Below are 21,764 nucleotides of genomic sequence, written 5' to 3'. Positions count from 1 at the left end.
TTCATTCTGAGGTTGCTTTCCATACCCCCTCCCTCGGTGATTGTTGTTGTTGTTCCTTCAGGGATTGTCTCAAAAAAATCTCTCGTATAGGGATTTGGTCTCGTCTTCACTCGCCCCTCAAACGATGAGCAACTAAAGGTTAAATCTGCTCTATTCTCTTCTCTCGTAGTTCACTGTCACTGGGTTTCGAACAATAACTCCGTACAGTTCTCAACACTTCCGATTCCTTATATATAATCCAACTCGCCTCTGCTGTGTCACTCTTATTCATAACCTTCAAAAGCCTAGCTACTCCTCTAAGTTAACTAAATATCACTCTATCTCAGTGATGAATCCATATTTGACGATATATTTTGGTTTGATTTGAGTGGATTTCATCACATAAATCCACATTTATTCATGTAAATAGCATGCTTTTGTGTTTTCGCTCTAAATTGTGCCTAATTGTGAAAACACGCTATTTTGAGCTTAAATTAGTGATTTTAATCCCACATTTATGCCATTCGATGCCATGACATGTTTGTTGAGTAATTTTAGGTCTTAGAGGCAAGTTTGGCAAGGCAAAAGTGGAAGAAAGCATGTAAAAAGGGAGAAAACATGAAGAAAACAAAGGAGAAGCACACATTGGAGTGTGCGTGCACACGTTGTGCATACGCACAAGAACCATAAAGCCATGTGTTCGTACGCACAACATCCCGTGCGTACGCACAACAAGAAAATCAACATGTGTGCGTACGGACATGTCCCAGCACGTGACTCACTTAATGGAAATTGCTGGAGCGATTTCTGGGCCTCTAGAGCCCAGTTTTTGGACTTTCTGAAGCTAATTCTTCCTATATCTAAGAGGGCCTCACTCCATGTGAGGAGGGGGAGCAATTAGGGTTAGATTTCTATCATGTAGTTCTTTTTCTAGAGAGAAGCTCCCCCTTCTCTCTAGAACCTACGATTTTTAGTTTAATTTTCTTATGATTTTTACTTTTAATTCTTGTTTTAATCTAGTTTCTTCTACCTTTCTTTGTTCCATTGTCTTTATTTCCTTTTTTATCTTGTTAATTTCTCATTTTAGTTGTCTTTTATGTTTATGCACACTCTTGTCATTTTAATTTATATTTAATGCAATTTTATGTTTCATGCCTCTTTTATTATTGAATTGAGTTGTTATTTTGCTTTCCTTGCTTTTGATAGTTGTAGAATTTATATTTCTTGTTATTTTATCATGCTTTCTTTTCATACCCACCAAGTGTTTGATAAAATGTTTGGTTGGGCTTTAGCCTAGTTTTCCACACTCTTGGTTGAGAAATTGTGTGGTTTGGGTGAAGTTGAGTGGTGGATGTCCATTCCACATTGTGTGAGGGTTGTTAATTAATTTGGTTTTCCTTGACTCTAAGTGACCCAATAGTGTTGACTTAGAACTTAGGGATTGAGATTAATTATGCCTAGTTGACTTATCCTCGATGTAGGGTTGAGTAATTGGGATTAATCCACACACAATTACCATGTTTGTGGTCCACAACTACGATAGGAAACCTTAATTACCAACTTCTTGCCAAGAGTTCTTTTTATCATTTAATTTCTATTTTCATTGCCTTTACTTGCTTTCCATTTATTTTCATGCATGGTTATTTACTTTCATGCCTTTTAATTTTCTTGTCACTTGCAATCACAACCCCAATTCCCTCATAGCCAATAATAAACACTTAATTTCAACTCCTAAGGAAGACGATCCGGGAGTCTAAATACTCTCGGTTTATATTTGCTTTGAATTTTGACACTTTTAGATTTGAATTTGATATTGGTCAATTGTTGAGTTTGGAACTATACTTACAACGCCAATCTTATTTTGAGATAAATTCCGAAGCCGCATTTGGTCCGTTATCAAATTTGGCGCCGTTGCCGAGGAATTGCAATGTGTACTTTTTTTTGCTATTGTAAATATGTGAATATGTGAATAGCTTGTTTTAGATTGATTGCTTGTTTTTGCTAGTTTTAGGAGTTCATTTTTATTTGTTCTTATTACCTTCGGTTTTTATTTTCTTTTTATCCTATGAATTCTCACCCATTGCATTGTGAGTTTTGTTGCTATTGTGCTATAGGAATTGGAAATTTCAATTGCTTGTTACCTATGTGGAATGGAAGGAATTCACAACAAGATTTGGGTGCACAAGCTTTGGAGTCTCAAAAGCCTTGGAGAATACAAGCTTGGGTGGGATCTCAAAGAGGTTTGAGGAGAGCTCTCCATAAGTCCAACTTAAGGACAATAAACTAAAGTGCTAGGTGGGAAACACCCCACCATGGTAACATTGTTCCATCCCTTTCTCTTGTATATAATTTTGGTTTATGGCATTTTTGCTTATTTTGGTTTGCTTAGGATTAGTTAATTTGCATGAAGGTCATGAAATTTTAAATGTTTAAATATTTTAGGGGTTGAGCTTTCATTGGACTAAGGCTTGGTACCTTAGAATTTTGAGAAAAAGTTTTGGAAAATAGGGCATCTATGTGTGCGCACACAACTTCTATTTTCTGCGTTCTGTGCATGCGCACCGACCTGTGCGCACGCATACTAATGATTGTGCCCTCTGCTTGCAGCGCCAGCACAGCTTGTGCATGAGTGCTGCCCCGTTTTCCTTGACCTGTGCGTACGTGATGAGCGGATAATTTGTACGCTTTTTGGCATTGTTTTTAATATGTTTTTAGTATGATTTAGTTAGTTTTTAGTATATTTTTATTAGTTTTTAATTAAAATTCACTTTTCTGGACTTTACTATGAGTTTGTGTATTTTTCTGTGATTTCAGGTATTTTCTGGCTGAAATTGAGGGACCTGAGCAAAAATCTGATTCAGAGACTGAAAAGGACTGCAGATGTTGTTGGATTCTGACCTCCCTGCACTCAAAGTGGATTTTCTGGAGCTACAGAAGCCCAATTGGCGCGCTCTCAACGGCGTTAGAAAGTAGACATCCTGGGCTTTCCAGCAATATATGATAGTCCATACTTGGCCCAAGATTTGATGGCCCAAACCGGCGTTCAAAGTCACCCTCAGAATTCCCAGCGTTAAACGCCGGAACTGGCACCTAAATGGGAGTTAAACGCCCAAACTGGCATAAAAGCTGGCGTTTAACTCCAAGAAGAGTCTCTACACAAAAATGCTTCATTGCTCAGCCCAAGCACACACCAAGTGGGCCCGGAAGTGGATTTTTATGTCATTTACTCATCTCTGTACACCCTAGGCTACTAGTTTCCTATAAGTAGGAGCTATTACTATTGTATTTTCATCTTCTGATCTTTGGAACCTTTTTCTTTAGATCTTTTGATCACTTTGGGAGGCTGGCCATTCGGCCATGCCTATACCTTGTTCTTATGTATTTTCAACGGTGGAGTTTCTACACACCATAGATTAAGGTGTGGAGCTCTGCTGTACCTCGAGTATTAATGCAATTACTATTGTTCTTCTATTCAATTCCGCTTGTTCTTTGTCCAAGATATCACTTGTTCTTCAACTTTATGAATGTGATGATCCGTGACACTCATCATCATTCTCACTTATGAACAAAGTGACTGACAACCACTTCTGTTCTACAAGCATACGAGGCTCTAGTGAATATCTCTTGGATTCTTTAACCGGAATCTTCGTGGTATAGGCGAGAACTGATGGCGGCATTCAAGAGAATCCGGAAGGTCTAACCTTGTCTGTGGTATTCTGAGTAGGATTCAAGGATTGAATGACTGTGACGTGCTTCAAACTCCTAGCAGGCGGGGCGTTAGTGACAGACGCAAAAGAATCAATGGATTCTATTCCGGCCTGACCGAGAACCGACAGATGATTAGCCATATGCTGTGACAGAGCATAGGAACGTTTTCACTGAGAGGATGGGAGGTAGCCACTGACAACGGTGAAACCCTTGCATAAGCTTGCCATGGAAAGGAGTAAGAAGGATTGGATGAAGGCAGTAGGAAAGCAGAGAGACGGAAGGGAAGGCATCTTCATACGCTTATCTGAAGCTCTCACCAATGATATACATAAGTATCTCTATCTTTATCTTTATGTTTTATTCATCATCTATACCCATTTGAGTCTGCCTGACTGAGATTTACAAGGTGACCATAGCTTGCTTCATACCAACAATCTCCGTGGGATCGACCCTTACTCGCGTAAGGTTTATTACTTGGACGACCCAGTGCACTTGCTGGTTAGTTGTGCAAAGTTGTGTAGTGATCACAATTTCGCGCACCAAGTTTTTGGCGCCGTTGCCGGGGATTGTTCGAGTATGGACAACTAACGGTTCATCTTGTTGCTTAGATTAGGTATTTTTTTTTCAGAGTTCTTAAGAATGAATTCTAGTGTTTCAAGGTGATGTTCTTATCATCACCAAAGCTGATTGATCCTCATCAATTTAGCTCTTGAATGCAATGTCCTGCTGAAGCTTGGCTAGCTATGTCTAATTCCTTTAGACTAAAGCTTTAGACTAACATTGCATGATTCCTGGAATTCTCATTAAGAATTTTGATACCTTTGTTTTCTTTTCCACTTAATTTTTGAAAAATCCAAAAAAAAAATTACAAAATCATAAAAAACCAAAAATATTTCTTGTTTAAAGTCTAGTGTCTCATTTTAAGTTTGGTGTCAATTGCATGTTTCTATTCTTCTTGCATTCATTCATGTGTCTTAAGTGTTCTTCAAGATGTTCTTGATGATTTCCTTGCTCTGATCTTTGAATTCTATTGACTTGAGCATTTCGGTTGTTTGTCATATGCATTCTCATTTTGTTAGTGTCAGTATTATACAAACTTCTAAGTTTGGGGTCTTGCATGCATTGTTTATTTGATTTTAGTTGCATTTTGATTATTCCTCATTATTAAAAATCCAAAAAATATTTTTAATTTGTGTCTTTTCAAGTCAATAATACAGAGAATTGAAGATTCAGAACATACTGCAGAGGAATTATACAGAAAAAGCTGGGCGTTCAAAACGCCCAGTGAAGAAGGCAGACTGGCGTTTAAACGCCAGCCAGGGTGCCTGGTTGGGCGTTTAACGCCCAAAAAGGTAGTGCATTGGGCGTTAAACGCCAGAATGTGCACCATTCTGGGCGTTTAACGCCAGGATGGCACAAGAGGGAAGATTCTGTTTTCAATGCAAATTTTTCAAGTTTTCAAAGTTTTTCAAAATCAAATCTTTTTCAAATCATATCTTTTCAATCAAATCTTTTTCAAAATCAATTTCTTTCCTTTTTCAAAGATACTTGCTAACAATTAATGATTTGATTGAACAATTCAAGCATGTTGCCTTTTCTGTTGAGAAAGGTTTAATGTTTGAATCATATCTTTTCTTGTTAGGCAAGTCATTAATTTTTAAAATCAAATCTTTTTTTTTAAATTGTTTTCAAATCATATCTTTTTAAAAGCATAACTTTTCAATCAAATCCTTTTAATCACATCTTTTTTTTAAAATAGTTTTCAATCATATCTTTTTGATTTCTAATTTCAAAATCTTTTTCAAAAATCACTTGATTTCTTTCCCACTTTTATTTTCGAAAATCAATTAGTGTTTTTCAAAATATTTTCAAAATCTTTTACTTAATTTTCGAAAATTACTTCCCTTCTTCTCACATCCTTCTATTTATGGACTAACACTATTCCTTAATGCAAAATTCGAACTCCATCTTCTTTGATAAGTTCAAATTTTCTACCTCTGTCTTCCATTTTTCTTTTCCTCTGACACCTCAAGGAATCTCTATACTGTGACATAGAGGATTCCATATTCTCTTGTTCTCTTCTCTTTCATATGAGCAGGAGCAGAGACAAAGGCATTCTTGTTGAAGCTGACCCTGAACCTGAAAGGACCTTGAAGCGAAAGCTAAGAGAAGCTAAGGCACAACTCTCTGTAGAGGACCTAACCGAATTCTTCAAAGAAGAAGAACACATGGCAGCCGAAAGTAACAACAATGCCAACAATGCAAGGAAGGTGCTTGGTGACTTTACTGCACCTACTCCCGACTTCTATGGGAGAAGCATCTCTATCCCTGTCATTGGAGCAAACAACTTTAAGCTTAAGCCTCAATTAGTTTCTCTAATGCAACAGAATTGCAAGTTCCATGGACTTCCATTGGAAGATCCTCATCAGTTCTTAGCTAAATTCTTGCAAATCTGTGACACTGTCAAGACTAATGGGGTTGACCCTGAGGTCTACAGACTTATGCTATTCCCTTTTGCTGTAAGAGACAGAGCTAGGATATGGTTGGACTCACAACCTAAAGAAAGCCTGGACTCATGGGAAAAGCTAGTCAATGCCTTCTTGGCAAAGTTCTTTCCACCTCAAAAATTGAGTAAGCTTAGAGTGGAAGTCCAAACCTTCAGACAGAAGGATGGAGAATCCCTCTATGAAGCTTGGGAAAGATACAAACAATTAATCAGAAAGTGTCCTTCAGACATGCTTTCTGAATGGAGCATCATAGGTATTTTCTATGATGGTCTCTCTGAACTATCCAAAATGTCTTTGGATAGCTCTGCTGGAGGATCTCTTCATCTGAAGAAGATGCCTACAGAGGCTCAAGAGCTAATTGAAATGGTTGCAAATAACCAATTCATGTACACTTCTGAAAGGAATCCTGTGAACAGTGGGACAAATCAGAAGAAAGGAGTTCTTGAGATTGATACTCTGAATGCCATTTTGGCTCAGAACAAGATATTAACTCAACAAGTCAATTTGATTTCTCAAAGTCTGTCTGGAATGCAAAATGCACCAAGCAGTACTAAGGATGCTTCATCTGAAGAAGAAGCCTATGATCCTGAGAACCCTTCAATGGAAGAGGTGAATTACCTAGGAGAACCCTATGGAAACACCTATAATTCTTCATGGAGAAATCATCCAAATTTCTCATGGAAGAATCAAGAGAGACCTCAACAAGGTTTCAACAACAATAATGGTGGAAGAAACAGGTTTAGCAATGGCAAGCCTTTTCCATCATCTTCTCAGCAACAGACAGAGAATTCTAAGCAGAACCCCTCTGACTTAGCAACCATGGTCTCTGATCTAATCAAAACCACTCAAAGTTTCATGACTGAAACAAGATCCTCCATTAGAAATTTGGAGGCACAAGTGGGACAGCTGAGCAAGAAAATTACTGAACTCCCTCCTAGTACTCTCCCAAGCAATACAGAAGAAAATCCAAAAGGGGAGTGCAAGGCCATAAACATGGCCGAATTTGGAGAGGAGGGAGAGGAAGTGAACGCCACTGAGGGAGACCTCAATGGGCGTGCACTGACCTCTAATGAGTTCCCTAGTGAGGAACCATGGGAATCTGAGGCTCAAAATGAGACCATAGAGATTCCATTGGATTTACTTCTGCCATTCATGAGCTCTGATGAGTATTCTTCCTCTGAAGAGGATGAGTATGTCACTGAAGAGCAAGTTGCTAAATACCTTGGAGCAATCATGAAGCTAAATGACAAGTTATTTGGAAATGAGACTTTGGGGGATGAACCTCCTTTGCTCACCAAAGAACTGGATGACTTGTTGGTGGACGAAATTGTGATCACATTATATGTTTCTTGGATTTTGAATGAAAGCTTATTTATGGCACTGCCATGTTCTAATTATTTTGAGATGAAGGCTTCTAAGGGGCAGCACCTGTGTGAGGTTTTATTTATTGGAATTCACAACTCCGCTCAACTAACCAGCAAGTGTACTGGGTCGTCCAAGTAATAACCTTACGTGAGTAAGGGTCGAATCCACAGAGATTGTTGGTACGAAGCAAGCTATGGTCACCTTGCAAATCTCAGTTAGGCAGATTAAAATTGGATTTATTGGTATGGATAATGAATAAAAAGGAGTTAATAAAAAGGATAGAAATACTTATGTAGATTCGTGCATAGGAATTTCAGTTAAGTGGAATGGAGATGCTGTAGAGCTCTCGGACGCCTGCTCTCCCACTGCTTCTACTCAATCCTTCTTACTCCTTTCCATGGCAAGCTTTGTATAGGGGTTCACCATCAACTGTGGCTACTTTCATCCTCACGGGGAAATATCCTATGCGGCTGTCACTCGCACAGCTAACCAGTCTGGAGGCATCACCCATGGTTGATAGCTACATCCCATCCTCGCAGTGAAAGCTAATGCTCACGCACTCTGTCACAGTACGGCCAATCACCGGTTGGTTCCCTCCCCTACTGGAATAGAATCCCTCTTTTGCGTTTGTCACTAACGCCCAGCAGGTTACAGGTTTGAAGCACGTCACAGTCATTCATGAACGGAATCCTACTCGGAATACCACAGACAAGGTGAGACTTTCCGGATTCCCAAGATCCTACTCGGAACACCACAGACAAGGTTGGACTTTCCGGATCCAGATAAATGCCGCCATCTATCTAGCTTATACCACGAAGATTCTGTTGGCACTACAAGAAAAAGGAACATTTGTAACAAAAAATTTGTATCAAAGTTAAAATTGTTACAAAAAAATGGTTTTTTGTAATAATAATTAATGATTGTTACAAAAGAATAATGTTTTGTAACAACATTACAAATTGTTACAAAACATGATAATATTTTGTAACAACCTATTTTATTTTGTTACAAATTATGTTAGTTTTTGTAACGAGATGGTGTTTTGTTACAAAATATTGTAATATTTTGTAACAAAAAAAAAAAGAAGTTGCAAAAATTCGAAAATTTTGTAAAATTTTTTTTTTGTTTCAAAAACTCCAATTATTTTGTAACAAAATAATTTTTTGTTTCAAAAACTCCAATTATTTTGTAACAAAAAATTAATTTATCACAAAATTCAATATTATTGGTAACAAATTATTTATTTGTTACAAAATCCAAGAATTTTGCTAACTAAAAAAATTAATTTAAAATATTAAATCTTTAAGATAAATTTATTTTGTTTTAAAAATTTAATTTTTTAAAATATTATTTATATTAATTAATTATTTTTCATTAAAAATTAAAGACTAAATGATGAATTTTTAAAAATGGTATATATTATTTTATATTTTTTTTATAAAACTAATATATAATTTTTACTAATTATCAAGTCTTAAATGTTGATTAAAAATTAATTTTTAAATTAAAAAAATTAATTGTTAAACATAAATAAAAATAGTTAAAATTAAAAAATACAAACAAAAGTAAAAAATAAAAATCTTAATTCTAACCCTCATTTTCACTCTTCATTCTACTGTTCGCTACCTTCATCAACTCTCAATATTTTTATGGCTTCACTTCTCACACTCAAGGTCACGCTATCTTATTGCAGAAGGTAAAATTGCTCACTGGATTACCCTCTTTCTTTTATTTAAAATAAATTTATAGAAAATATTATTTTTTGTTTCATTACCACTCTAAAATTTAACATATTTATATATTTAAATAAATTTTTAAAAAATTTCCTTAAAAATAAAATATAGAATTCTGATTTTTTCTTTTTCTCTACTAAAATCTTAAACCCACCATAATCCAACACTCATTATTAAGCTTGTAAAATTTCTGGTTGTTAACAAATAAATAATAAACTATTTGTGATTTATTATAGTTATTAATAATTTTATTTTTAAAAAATTAATTATCAAAAAATAATTAAATCAAAGTGATAAAATTTTAAGTTTAAAATTAATTAAAATCTATGTAATTTGCATAAATATTTAATACTTTATACCCTAATTTAATTAAAATGACCAATTATTAATTTATCCAAAAGTCTCTAATTTTACATTTTCTTCCAAAACAAATACTAATTCTCAAATTAAAAAATTTAACGCTAATTTTATCCTAATCCTACCCACACACACTAACTCACCCTCACTCATCCTAACCCTAAACCCTCCCAGCCGCCACACAACACAAAAACGCACAAATTCACAATTGCCCAATTGCACACACACAACACAAAAACGCACACACACAGTACAGGGAAAGAAAGGAAAAGAAAGGGAGCAGCTAGAATCAAAGAGCAAGAGAAGGAGAGGGGGAAGAGGGAGGATGGCGCCGGCGAGCATCACTGCCGCCGCGCCGTCGTGTCGCCGTCAGGAAGGGGGAGACGTTGAGCGAGAGGAAGAGCTGAGCGAGGAAGGAGTGCCGCTGTGCCTCCGTCACCGCCGTTAGTTCGCGTTCTGCTATCGCCGAGGGAAGCCGCCGCCGTCCTCGTCTTCATCGCAAGCGGATCATTGCTAGCTTCCACCGCGTCGCATCTCGCATCACGGGCGACGCTGAGGACGCGCAGGAGAGACAGATGCGTGGAGGGAGGAAGACCGAGGAAGAAGGAGGAGTCGCTGTTCGCGCTGCTGCGCCCAGTCTCCGTTCGTGGAGTCACCGTCGTCGCCGCTATTCGGGGTTGTGTCATTGAGCCCCTGTTGCCGGAAAATAGCACTGCCTCGCTGGGATCCACTTCCGGTAAGGGCGTTCTCCCCTCTGATTTTGATTTCCTTTCATTTCTAGGAATATTGTTGTCATTGATTTTCTTTTTATTTGTTTTATAACTAGTTAACTATAAATATTTGTTATGAGGTGATTATGTTTTTAGCTGTCAGTGGCAGGGTAGCTTTACGGAGCTTCCATAAAATTTGAAGTTGATTTCATTTTTAGCTACTGAATTGTATAGAATTAGGAGTGTGTTTTGTGTTGGTACTGGATTATTAGATTTGGAATTATCACTTCAAGTTAACTGCAATTGATTGTATTGTATCTTCCATCCTGGGGTTGGAATATTTACTATTGTATGATTGTATAATATCTAGTTTAGTATGTCTTGATATGATAAAATTTTTTGCTTCAATTGTAGGCATAGCAAAGTCAAATAAGTTACTTGATAACTTATATACGTTATTTGGTGTTTCATATCTCTATTTGGTAGTTGCTTTTTTATGTTGAAGATATTTTGTACTAAAAATTTTAACTATTATTATTATTTTATTTCAGTTTTAATTAATTATAAATTTATAAGTTGTTTTACTTTAACTTTAGACTTGAGAGCATGTAACTAAGCTACATTGTTTGTGAGTGAACCTAAGATGCTCGTGAGAGTCAGGACTTAGTTATGTAAATAAAACTAGAGAAAGTTGATATGATGAATATGATTGAAATTTACATATGGGTGTTTATGTATTGTTGATGTTAGATTATTAGTTTGGCTTATCTGTGTTGGAGAATATATCTTTAAATAATGGCTTAGTGTTTAGTTATATTACATTGCATGAGGCCTGAGGGTATAGACTCGTAAGTAATGGTTTAGCCGATGATGTTAAAATTATTCTTGATTTCTTGAAAATCTGTTTCTTTTGTAGATACCCAAATTTTAAGAGCATAAAGGAGCTAATCTATAAGAAGGGACACATGAAAATAGAGAAGCAGAAAGTTCCATTGACAGATAATAACATTATTGAGCAGGTAATATATGGTATTCTTGGTTTAACTGTGATTTTTCCCTTAATTATACTTGCGATTCATATTCTTTTATTTGTAGGAATTAGGGAAGTATTTACTGTTTATTAATGAATAATTATACAAAAAAAAGTTCTGTATTTATTCATGTAAATCATCTAACTGAATTATTTAAGTATGTGATAATTTAGATGAAGGTTGTCAAATTAGAGGAGACATTAACTTGTTTGGTAGATATAATAAACTGAATTTAATACATATTCATAGATGATTCATATATTATTAATATAGTTTAATTGTATATGGATCTATGTATTACATTTTACTTGTGTCATAGTTGATAAATGGCAAGTGTCCTATTATTTGGTTTGATAAATTTGGTTGTGTATTTGGAAAATCCTCTCACTCCAAATGAAGCTTTTCTACTTGTGAGAGGTGAGAAAAGTGGTGCAAGTTATGACATAAAGGCTCCAAAGTCTAAGTTAAGGATTCAAGCACAATTTTAAGAGGCAATACAAGACCGTGAGGAGCTAACAAAGGAAATAGATGTGCTCAAAGAAAAATTTGAAGAGCAACGAACACGGCAAGAGGAAGAATTAGCTCAAATAAAAGCTCAATTGGAAGCTCAACAAGCTATTGTGAACTCTCTCATAGCGCGCTTTGACAATGAAACAAAATAGACCCTAAAGGTACTCCTAAAGTTGCTTATGGTTTTAATACATTTTCGTAGATGATTCCCATTTTATATTAGTATACTTTAATTTGTATATGGATCTATTTATCACATTTTACTTGTGTCATAGTTGAAAAATGACAAATGTCCTATTATTTGGTTTGATAAATTTGGTTGGGTATGGCTGAGACATAAGTTGTGAATTGGTTGTGTTTGTTGGAACCGTGGACGGTGGAAATATCCAAGTTTTAGGGGAGATTTTGCCGAAATTTTTCTAAACATTTTGGATAAAATTTAGTGAAAAAATTATAATTAGTGTTATATCTTGTTTCTAACTTTTTTGTTTCGATTTTTCTTGTTTACAGGAGTGCTGAAATAGTGACCATATGCTACCTTGAGGGCTCAAGAATGTTTTGATGCATAGAGACACTAATCTATGTTAGAACTTTTATGTTTTGGTTGAACTTTTATGTTAGAACTTTTATGTTTTGGTTGAACTAATCAATGTACTCACTAGTTAATGTTATTTTGTTTCAAGACAATTTTAGCTAAAAGGATCTTGTTTGACTTATGTATGTTTTTGCATATTATATACATGTAAACTTGCTTATTAAAAGCGTTAATATATTAGTTAATTTAAAAAATAATTTAGTAAATTATGCATGTAATTTGTAATAAAAAAAAAGTTGTTACAAAATAATTAATTTGCTTTCGTAACTGAAGAAAAAAAATGTTACCAAATCATGTTACATTTTGTAACAAATTTTTTTGATAGAAAAAAAATTGACTGTCACGAAAAATACCTTCAAGATCGAAATTTGTTACCACTTTTGTAACGGTTTCTGGTTTTTTGTATCAGAAAAAATTGTTACAAAATATGCTATTGAATTGTAACAGTTTCATTTTTCGTTACAAAAACTTTTTGTAACGGGACTTACTGCAATGGACCCTTTTTTTGTTACAAAAAACTTTTGTGTCAAAATATCAACGTTTTGTAACACTATTTTTTGTTACAAATGCGCCTTTTTCTTGTAGTGTGGGGAATCTAAGAGATACACATTCAAGCCTTGTTGCATGTAGAACGAAAGTGGTTGTCAATCACGCGCGTTCATGAGTGAGAATAGTGATGAGGGTTATCTAACTCATCACATTCACCATGTTCTTGGGTACGAATGAATATCTTGGAATAAGAATAAGATAGAGATTTGAATAAAAGAAACTAGAACTTCATTAATCTTTGAGGTGCAGCAGAGCTCCACACCCTTAATCTATGGTGTGCAGAAACTCCACTGTTGAAAATACATAAGCAAAGGGTCCAGGCATGGCCGAATGGCCAGCCCCCTAAAACGTGATCAATAGTCTCTTAGGATGAAGAATAAAACAAAACTGAGACCAAAGATGTCTAATACATCAATAATTCATCCTATTTATAATAAACTAGCTCCTAGGGTTTACATGAGTAAGTAATTGATGCATAAATCCACTTCCGGGGCCCGCTTGGTGTATGCTTGGGCTGAGCTTGATCTATCCACGAGCTGAGGCTTCTCTTGGAGTTGAATTTCGAGTTATGATGTGTTTTGGGCGTTCAACTCCGGATCATGACGTTTTTCTGGCGTTTAACTCCAGAAAGGAGCGTGTACTTGGCGTTCAACGCCAAGTTGCGTCGTCATTCTTCGAATAAAGTATGGACTATTATATATTGCTGGAAAGCCCTGGATGTCTACTTTCCAACGCCGTTGAGAGCGCGCCAATTGGAGTTCTGTAGCTCCAGAAAATCCATTTCGAGTGCAGGGAGGTCAGAATCCAACAGCATCAGCAGTCCTTTTGTCAGCCTTTTTCAGAGTTTTGCTCAAATCCCTCAATTTCAGTCAGAATTTACCTGAAATCACAGAAAAACACACAAACTCATAGTAAAGTCCAGAAATGTGAATTTAACATAAAAACTAATGAAAACATCCCTAAAAGTAGCTTAATCATCCTAAAAACTATATAAAAACAATGCCAAAAAGCGTATAAATTATCCGCTCATCACTTGTCTAGGCAGAAATTACCTCAAAAGAGACAAGATCCTTGGGAAGTTTTCAATACCTTGTACCATAGGCACCATGACCTTCAAAAAGGCTCTGTGTGACTTAGGGTCAAGTGTAAACCTCATGCCTCTCTCTGTAATGGAGAAGCTAGGGATCTTTGAGGTGCAAGCTGCAAGAATCTCACTAGAGATGGCAGACAATTCAAGAAAACAAGCTTATGGACTTGTAGAGGATGTTTTGGTGAAGATTGAAGACCATTACATCCCTGCTGATTTCATAGTCCTAGAGACTGGGAAGTGTATGGATGAATCCATCATCCTTGGCAGACCCTTCCTAGCCACAGCAAAGGCTGTGATTGATGTTGATGGAGGTGAACTGATCATTCAAGTGAATGAAGAATCCTTTGTGTTTAAGGCTCAAGGATATCCCTCTGTCACCATGGAGAGGAAGCATGAAGAGCTTCTCTCAAATCAGAGTCAAACAGAGCCCCCACAGTCAAACTCTAAGTTTGGTGTTGGGAAGCCACAACCAAACTCTAAGTTTGGTGTTGAACCCCCACATTCAAACTCTAAGTTTGGTGTTGGGAGGTTCCAACATTGCTCTGAGCATCTGTGAGGCTCCATGAGAGCCCTCTGTCAAGCTACTGACATTAAAGAAGTGCTTGTTGGGAGGCAATCCAATATTATATTTTATCTATTTCCTTTTGTTATTTTATGTTTTTTTGTAGGTTGATGATCATAAGAAGTCACAAAATCAATTGAAAAAGCAAAAACAGAATGAAAAACAGGAAGAAAAACAGCACACCCTGGAGGAGAACTTGCTGGCGTTTAAACGCCAGTAAGGCTAGCAGTTGGGCGTTTAACGCCCAGTCTGGCACCATTCTGGGCGTTTAACACCAGAAAGGGGCACCAGACTGGCGTTAAATGCCAGAAAAGGGCAAGAACCTGGCGTTAAACGCCAGAAATGGGCACCAGCCCGGTGTTTAACGCCAGAAATGGCTCAAAACGTGATTTTGCATGCCATTTGGTGCAGGGATGACTTTTCCTTGACACCACAGGATCTGTGGACCCCACAGGATCCCCACCTACCCCACCACTCTCTCTCTTCTTCACCCATTCACCAATCACCTCAACACCTCTTCCCAAAAAAAAAAAAACCCTTCACCTATCAAATCCCATCTTTCTCTTCACCACTCACATCCATCCTTCATAAAACCCCACCTACCTCACCCTTCAAATTCAAACCACTTTCCCTCCCAAACCCACCCATACATGACCGAACCATGAGCCCCCCCTCTCCTATATATACCCTTCTTCACCCCTTCATTTTCACACAACCTAAACACCACTTCTCCCCCTCTTTGGCCGAACACTAAGACACTCCCTTCTTCCTCATTTCTTCTTCTTCTACTCTCTTCTTTCTTCTTTTGCTCGAGGACGAGCAAACCTTTTAAGTTTGGTGTGGTAAAAGCATTGCTTTTTGTTTTTCCATAACCATTTATGGCATCCAAGTCCGGAGAAACCTCTAGAAAGAGGAAAGGGAAGGCAAAAGCTTCCACCTCCGAGTCATGGGAGATGGAGAGATTCATCTCAAGGGTGCATCAAGACCACTTCTATGAAGTTGTGGCCTTGAAGAAGGTGATCCCCGAGGTCCCTTTTTCACTCAAAAAGAGTGAATATCCGGAGATCCGACATGAGATCCGAAGAAGAGGTTGGGAAGTTCTTACCAACCCCATTCAACAAGTCGGAATCTTGATGGTTCAAGAGTTCTATGCCAATGCATGGATCACCAAGAACCATGATCAAAGTGTGAACCCGGATCCAAAGAATTGGCTTACTATGGTTCGGGAGAAATACTTGGATTTTAGTCCGGAAAATGTAAGGTTAGCATTCAACTTGCCCATGATGCAAGGAGATGAACATCCTTACACTAGAAGGGTCAACTTTGATCAAAGGTTGGACCAAGTCCTCACAGTCATATGTGAAGAGGGCGCACAATGGAAGAGAGATTCAAGAGGGAAGCCGGTTCAATTAAGAAGGCATGACCTCAAGCCCATAGCTAGAGGATGGTTGGAGTTTATTCAACGCTCAATCATTCCCACTAGTAACCGGTCCGAAGTTACTCTAGACCGGGCCATCATGATTCATAGCATCATGATTGGAGAAGAAGTGGAAGTTCATGAGGTTATAGCCCAAGAGCTTTATAAGGTGGCGGACAAGTCCTCTACCTTAGCAAGGTTAGCCTTTCCTCATCTCATTTGTCACCTCTGTTATTCAGTTGGAGTTGACATAGAGGGAGACATCCCCATTGATGAGGACAAGCCCATCACTAAGAAGAAGATGGAGCAAACAAGAGACCCCTCTCATCAGGAGATCCCTGAGATGCCTCAAGGGATGCACTTTCCTCCACAAGACTATTGGGAGCAAGTTAACACCTCCCTAGGAGAATTGAGTTCCAACATGGGACAACTAAGGGTGGAGCACCAAGAACATTCCATCCTCCTCCATGAAATTAGAGAAGATCAAAGAATCATGAGAGAGGAGCAACAAAGACAAGGAAGAGACATTGAGGAGCTCAAGCACTCCATAAGACCTTCAAGAGGAAGAACAAGCCGCCATCACTAAGGTGGACCCGTTCTTTAATCTCCTTGTTCTTTATTTTCTTGTTTTTCGAAAATCTATGCTTTATGTTTGTCCATGTTTGTGTCTTATGATCATTAGTGTCTATGCCTTAAAGTTATGAATGTCCTATGAATCCATCACCTTTCTTAAAAGAAAACTGTTTTTATCACAAAAGAACAAGAAGTACAGGATTTCAAATTCATCTTTAAAACTAGCTTAATTAGTTTGATGTGGTGACAATACTTTTTGTTTTCTGAATGTATGCTTGAACAGTGCATATGTCTTTTGAATTTGTTGTTCATGAATGTTAAAATTGTTGGCTCTTGAAAGAATGATGAAAAAGGAGACATGTTACTGAGGATCTGAAAAATCATAAAAATGATTCTTGAAGCAAGAAAAAGCAGTGAATACAAAAAAAAAAGAAGAGAAAGAGAAAAACGAAGAAAAAAGGGGAGAAAGAAAAAGAAAAGAAAAAGAAAGAAATAAAGTTGTGATCCAAGGCAAAAAGAGTGTGCTTAAGAACCCTGGACACCTCTAATTGGGGACTCTAGCAAAGCTGAGTCACAATCTGAAAAGGTTCACCCAATTATGTGTCTGTGGCATGTATGTATCCGGTGGTAATACTGGAAGACAGAGTGCTTTGGGCCACGGCCAAGACTCATAAAGTAGCTGTGTTCAAGAATCATCATACTTAACTAGGAGAATCAATAACACTATCTGGATTCTGAGTTCCTAAAGAAGCCAATCATTCTGAATTTCAAAGGATAAAGTGAGATGCCAAAACTGTTTGGAGGCAAAAAGCTACTAGTCCCGCTCATCTAATTTGGAGCTAAGTTTCATTGATAATTTGGAGTCTATAGTATATTCTCTTCTTTTTATCTTATTTGATTTTCAGTTGCTTGAGGACAAGCAACAATTTAAGTTTGGTGTTGTGATGAGCGGATAATTTGTACGCTTTTTGGCATTGTTTTTAGTATGTTTTTAGTATGATTTAGTTAGTTTTTAGTATATTTTTATTAGTTTTTAATTAAAATTCACTTTTCTGGACTTTACTATGAGTTTGTGTGTTTTTCTGTGATTTCAGGTATTTTCTGGCTGAAATTGAGGGACCTGAGCAAAAATCTGATTCAGAGACTGAAAAGGACTGCAGATGCTGTTAGATTCTGACCTCCCTGCACTCGAAATGGATTTTCTGACCTCTCAACGGCGTTGGAAAGTAGACATCCTGGGCTTTCCAGCAATATATGATAGTCCATACTTGGCCCAAGATTTGATGGCCCAAACCGGCGTTCAAAGTCACCCTCAGAATTCCCAGCGTTAAACGCCGGAACTGGCACCTAAATGGGAGTTAAACGCCCAAACTGGCATAAAAGCTGGCGTTTAACTCCAAGAAGAGTCTATACACAAAAATGCTTCATTGCTCAGCCCAAGCACACACCAAGTGGGCCCGGAAGTGGATTTTTATGTCATTTACTCATCTCTGTACACCCTAGGCTACTAGTTTCCTATAAGTAGGACCTATTACTATTGTATTTTCATCTTCTGATCTTTGGAACCTTTTTCTTTAGATCTTTTGATCACTTTGGGAGGCTGGCCATTCGGCCATGCCTAGACCTTGTTCTTATGTATTTTCAACGGTGGAGTTTCTACACACCATAGATTAAGGTGTGGAGCTCTGCTGTACCTCGAGTATTAATGCAATTACTATTGTTCTTCTATTCAATTCCGCTTGTTCTTTGTCCAAGATATCACTTGTTCTTCAACTTGATGAATGTGATGATCCGTGACACTCATCATCATTCTCACTTATGAACAAAGTGACTGACAACCACTTCTGTTCTACAAGCATACGAGGCTCTAGTGAATATCTCTTGGATTCTTTAACCGGAATCTTCGTGGTATAGGCGAGAACTGATGGCGGCATTCAAGAGAATCTGGAAGGTCTAACCTTGTCTGTGGTATTCTGAGTAGGATTCAAGGATTGAATGACTGTGACGTGCTTCAAACTCCTAGCAGGCGGGGCGTTAGTGACAGACGCAAAAGAATCAATGGATTCTATTCCGGCCTGACCGAGAACCGACAGATGATTAGCCATATGCTGTGACAGAGCATAGGAACGTTTTCACTGAGAGGATGGGAGGTAGCCACTGACAACGGTGAAACCCTTGCATAAGCTTGCCATGGAAAGGAGTAAGAAGGATTGGATGAAGGCAGTAGGAAAGCAGAGAGACGGAAGGGAAGGCATCTTCATACGCTTATCTGAAGCTCTCACCAATGATATACATAAGTATCTCTATCTTTATCTTTATGTTTTATTCATCATCTATACCCATTTGAGTCTGCCTGACTGAGATTTACAAGGTGACCATAGCTTGCTTCATACCAACAATCTCCGTGGGATCGACCCTTACTCGCGTAAGGTTTATTACTTGGACGACCCAGTGCACTTGCTGGTTAGTTGTGCAAAGTTGTGTAGTGATCACAATTTCGCGCACCAGTACGCACACACCCTTTTTCTCGCACTTTCTGTGCGGCCACACAGGCTTGTGCGTCCGCACGCCAACTTGCACCCCATCTATTAGGAGCGTTAGCACAACCTATGCGCATGAACCCATTCTCTTTTCGCTTCTGTGCGTGCGCACGGACCTGTGTGCGCACGCACGCATGACCCTTTCATGTAAAAAAAAAAAGTGTCCTCTGTGCGTGCTTACACCTAGGTGCGTACGCACACATCTTGACTCCCTCTCTGCTCAGAGCGTTCGCACACTTGGTGCGGATGCACAACTCCTCTGTTTCGCCTAGTGTGCGTACGCACACATACCTGTGTGTACGCACACCCATGTTTTCTCACCTCTACACTTCTTTTCTTCTCTTCTCTCTACTTATTCTCTTCTTCTTTCTCCCACCTCTCTCTTCTCTTGCTTTTGCCCTCTTCTCCACTTGCTTTACTTTGTTTCATTTGATTTTTTTTCTCTTTTAGTAATTATTTAGTCTTTGCCTTAGTTATTTTTAATTGAATAAGTTACAAGTGTTTGGTTAATGCTTGATTGGGTTGCTTCTTGCTTGAAATTTTACACCAATGTACTTATACTTTGCCTTAATTTACTAGTACCTAGTAGGTTTGAATACTCATGTTTTGATTGTACCACTAGGACAAATTATGTAAGTTCATTGAATTAAGTGATTTGAGTCGAAATTACTTGTTCATCATGATTTTCATATCAAATTCATCACATGTACGATACTTGTTTGTTGTTAATGCTTTGCATTTGCTTGAGTGACTTAACTTGATTTTTATCAAGCTTATCACTTTTTGTAACAAGTACTTTTCCATGTGACTATTGCATTATGTGTCATGATGAATAAGTAGTTTTTCGTTCATTAATAGATTGGTTGATGTTTATTGTGCTATTTTACACCAATTTTGCGCTTTCACATGCACAATTTTAATAACCAATATCAAATACTCAATTCACTTTTATGTTACCTAGGGTTGTTTGTGCCTTAAGTTTTGCTTCACTTGCAACCTAGGATACTAAATTGAGGAACGCATGCTATTTCTTTTGAATAGGTGGTTGTTGTTTTTACCCCGCTAATGTTTGTGTTCTAAATTGTGTGCGCATTTAGAATATACACATTGCCTTTTATCATACCACACACATCTTACTTTTCCTCAATTGTTGTTTGTTTGTTTACAAAAGCAACCGGAGCCCCCAGAGCCCACCAACTGAAGGTGGAGCCTCATAGTCCTTCATCCCTTGGATCATGTGCATGCACGGAGGACCATGCATAATTTAAGTGTGGGGGAGGATCACCAACTTCGAGGGGGATAAAATCCTTTTCTTAGACACTTTGCAATATTCTTTTTGTTCTTTTTCTTTAATTTTTGCAATTTTTGTTCTTCTTTGAACTTTGTTTAGTTTGGTTTGTTTGTATATATTTCTTTAATGCTCATAGTATTATGGTAGTAAATACTTGCATGTGCATGTTAGATTGAATAAGTTTGGTAAAAACAACAAGAAATTTTCATGAAATCCCTTTTAGGGCATGCCATTGATTGAATTGAAATTATTTTCTTTCAACTCACTTGAAGTATCCTTTTTCATAGAACATAGAAAAAGAGCTAGAACAACAAACCTTGTGAGATTTGAGCCTTAAGTGTTTGGTTGCACATTAGAATTGAAATTAGTACATCATATTCAAAAGTATTGAAAATCTTAATTTAAAAAAATGAGAAAAAATTTGGGAAGGGACATTCAATTTTAGGGACTAAAATGAGACATTCAATGCAAGATCAGAGAATTTGCCTCTACATTGAGGAAATAGCGGATGATATGTGGATGAATACTGTTACAGCACGTGACACAAACTGACATGTGACCAAATAGCATCCTGACATATGACACGACTATCCACGTCAGCATACCACGTGTCATTGGTCAACATATCATCATACCGTTATACGTGGTCAAATCATAAAGTGACATGTGTCACTAATAGTCTACGTCATCAAACAACACTACAAGAAAATACGCTTTCTGCCACGCTTTTAAAGCGTGCCGAAGAGTGCAAAAAAAGCGTGTCGATAGCTTTTCGCCTCACTTTTTGAGCTATCGGCACGTTTTCGAAAGGGTCACATCCGCCAGCGTGCCGGTTGCTCTATTGCCACGCTTTTGTGGATCTATCGGCATGTTTTTTTTGTTGGCACGCTTTAATCTCTTGGTATTCTTAAAAAGCATGGCCATAGGTCTTAACCTATAGCTATGCTTGAGAAATGTACCGAAAAGTGTACATATCGCCACGCTTTTAAAGCGTTCCAGAATGTTTGTTTTGGGTACTTTTTAAAAGCGTGCCGGTAGGAGAAGATATGGCTACACTTTTTAAACGTGCCAATAGGATAAACATATGGGTATGATCCAAAAGCGTGGCTATTTATAAATACAAAAAGATACAGCTACGCTTAAAAAATGTGCCAATAGATAAAGATATGGGTGCACTTTTAAAGCATGCTGGTTGCCTAGCTATGGCCACGTTCATTAAGCATGCCTGTTGAGCCCAACACTAAGAT

At 37.6% G+C, this 21,764-nt stretch overlaps 1 non-coding gene across 1 annotated transcript; it reads right to left on the bottom strand.

The window, feature by feature from the left end:
- Positions 1 to 6,320: 6,320 nt before the first annotated feature.
- On the bottom strand, positions 6,321 to 6,428 carry LOC130959170 (small nucleolar RNA R71). Its single transcript, XR_009078265.1, has one exon. It is a non-coding gene; the product is annotated as a small nucleolar RNA R71 (small nucleolar RNA).
- Between the last annotated feature and the right edge of the window lie 15,336 nt (positions 6,429 to 21,764).

The sequence above is a fragment of the Arachis stenosperma genome, chromosome 10, assembly GCF_014773155.1.
Source record: "Arachis stenosperma cultivar V10309 chromosome 10, arast.V10309.gnm1.PFL2, whole genome shotgun sequence".
NCBI lineage: Eukaryota > Viridiplantae > Streptophyta > Magnoliopsida > Fabales > Fabaceae > Arachis > Arachis stenosperma.
The sequence above is the reverse complement of the archived record's forward strand: the minus strand, read 5'-3'. Positions and strand labels throughout refer to the sequence as shown.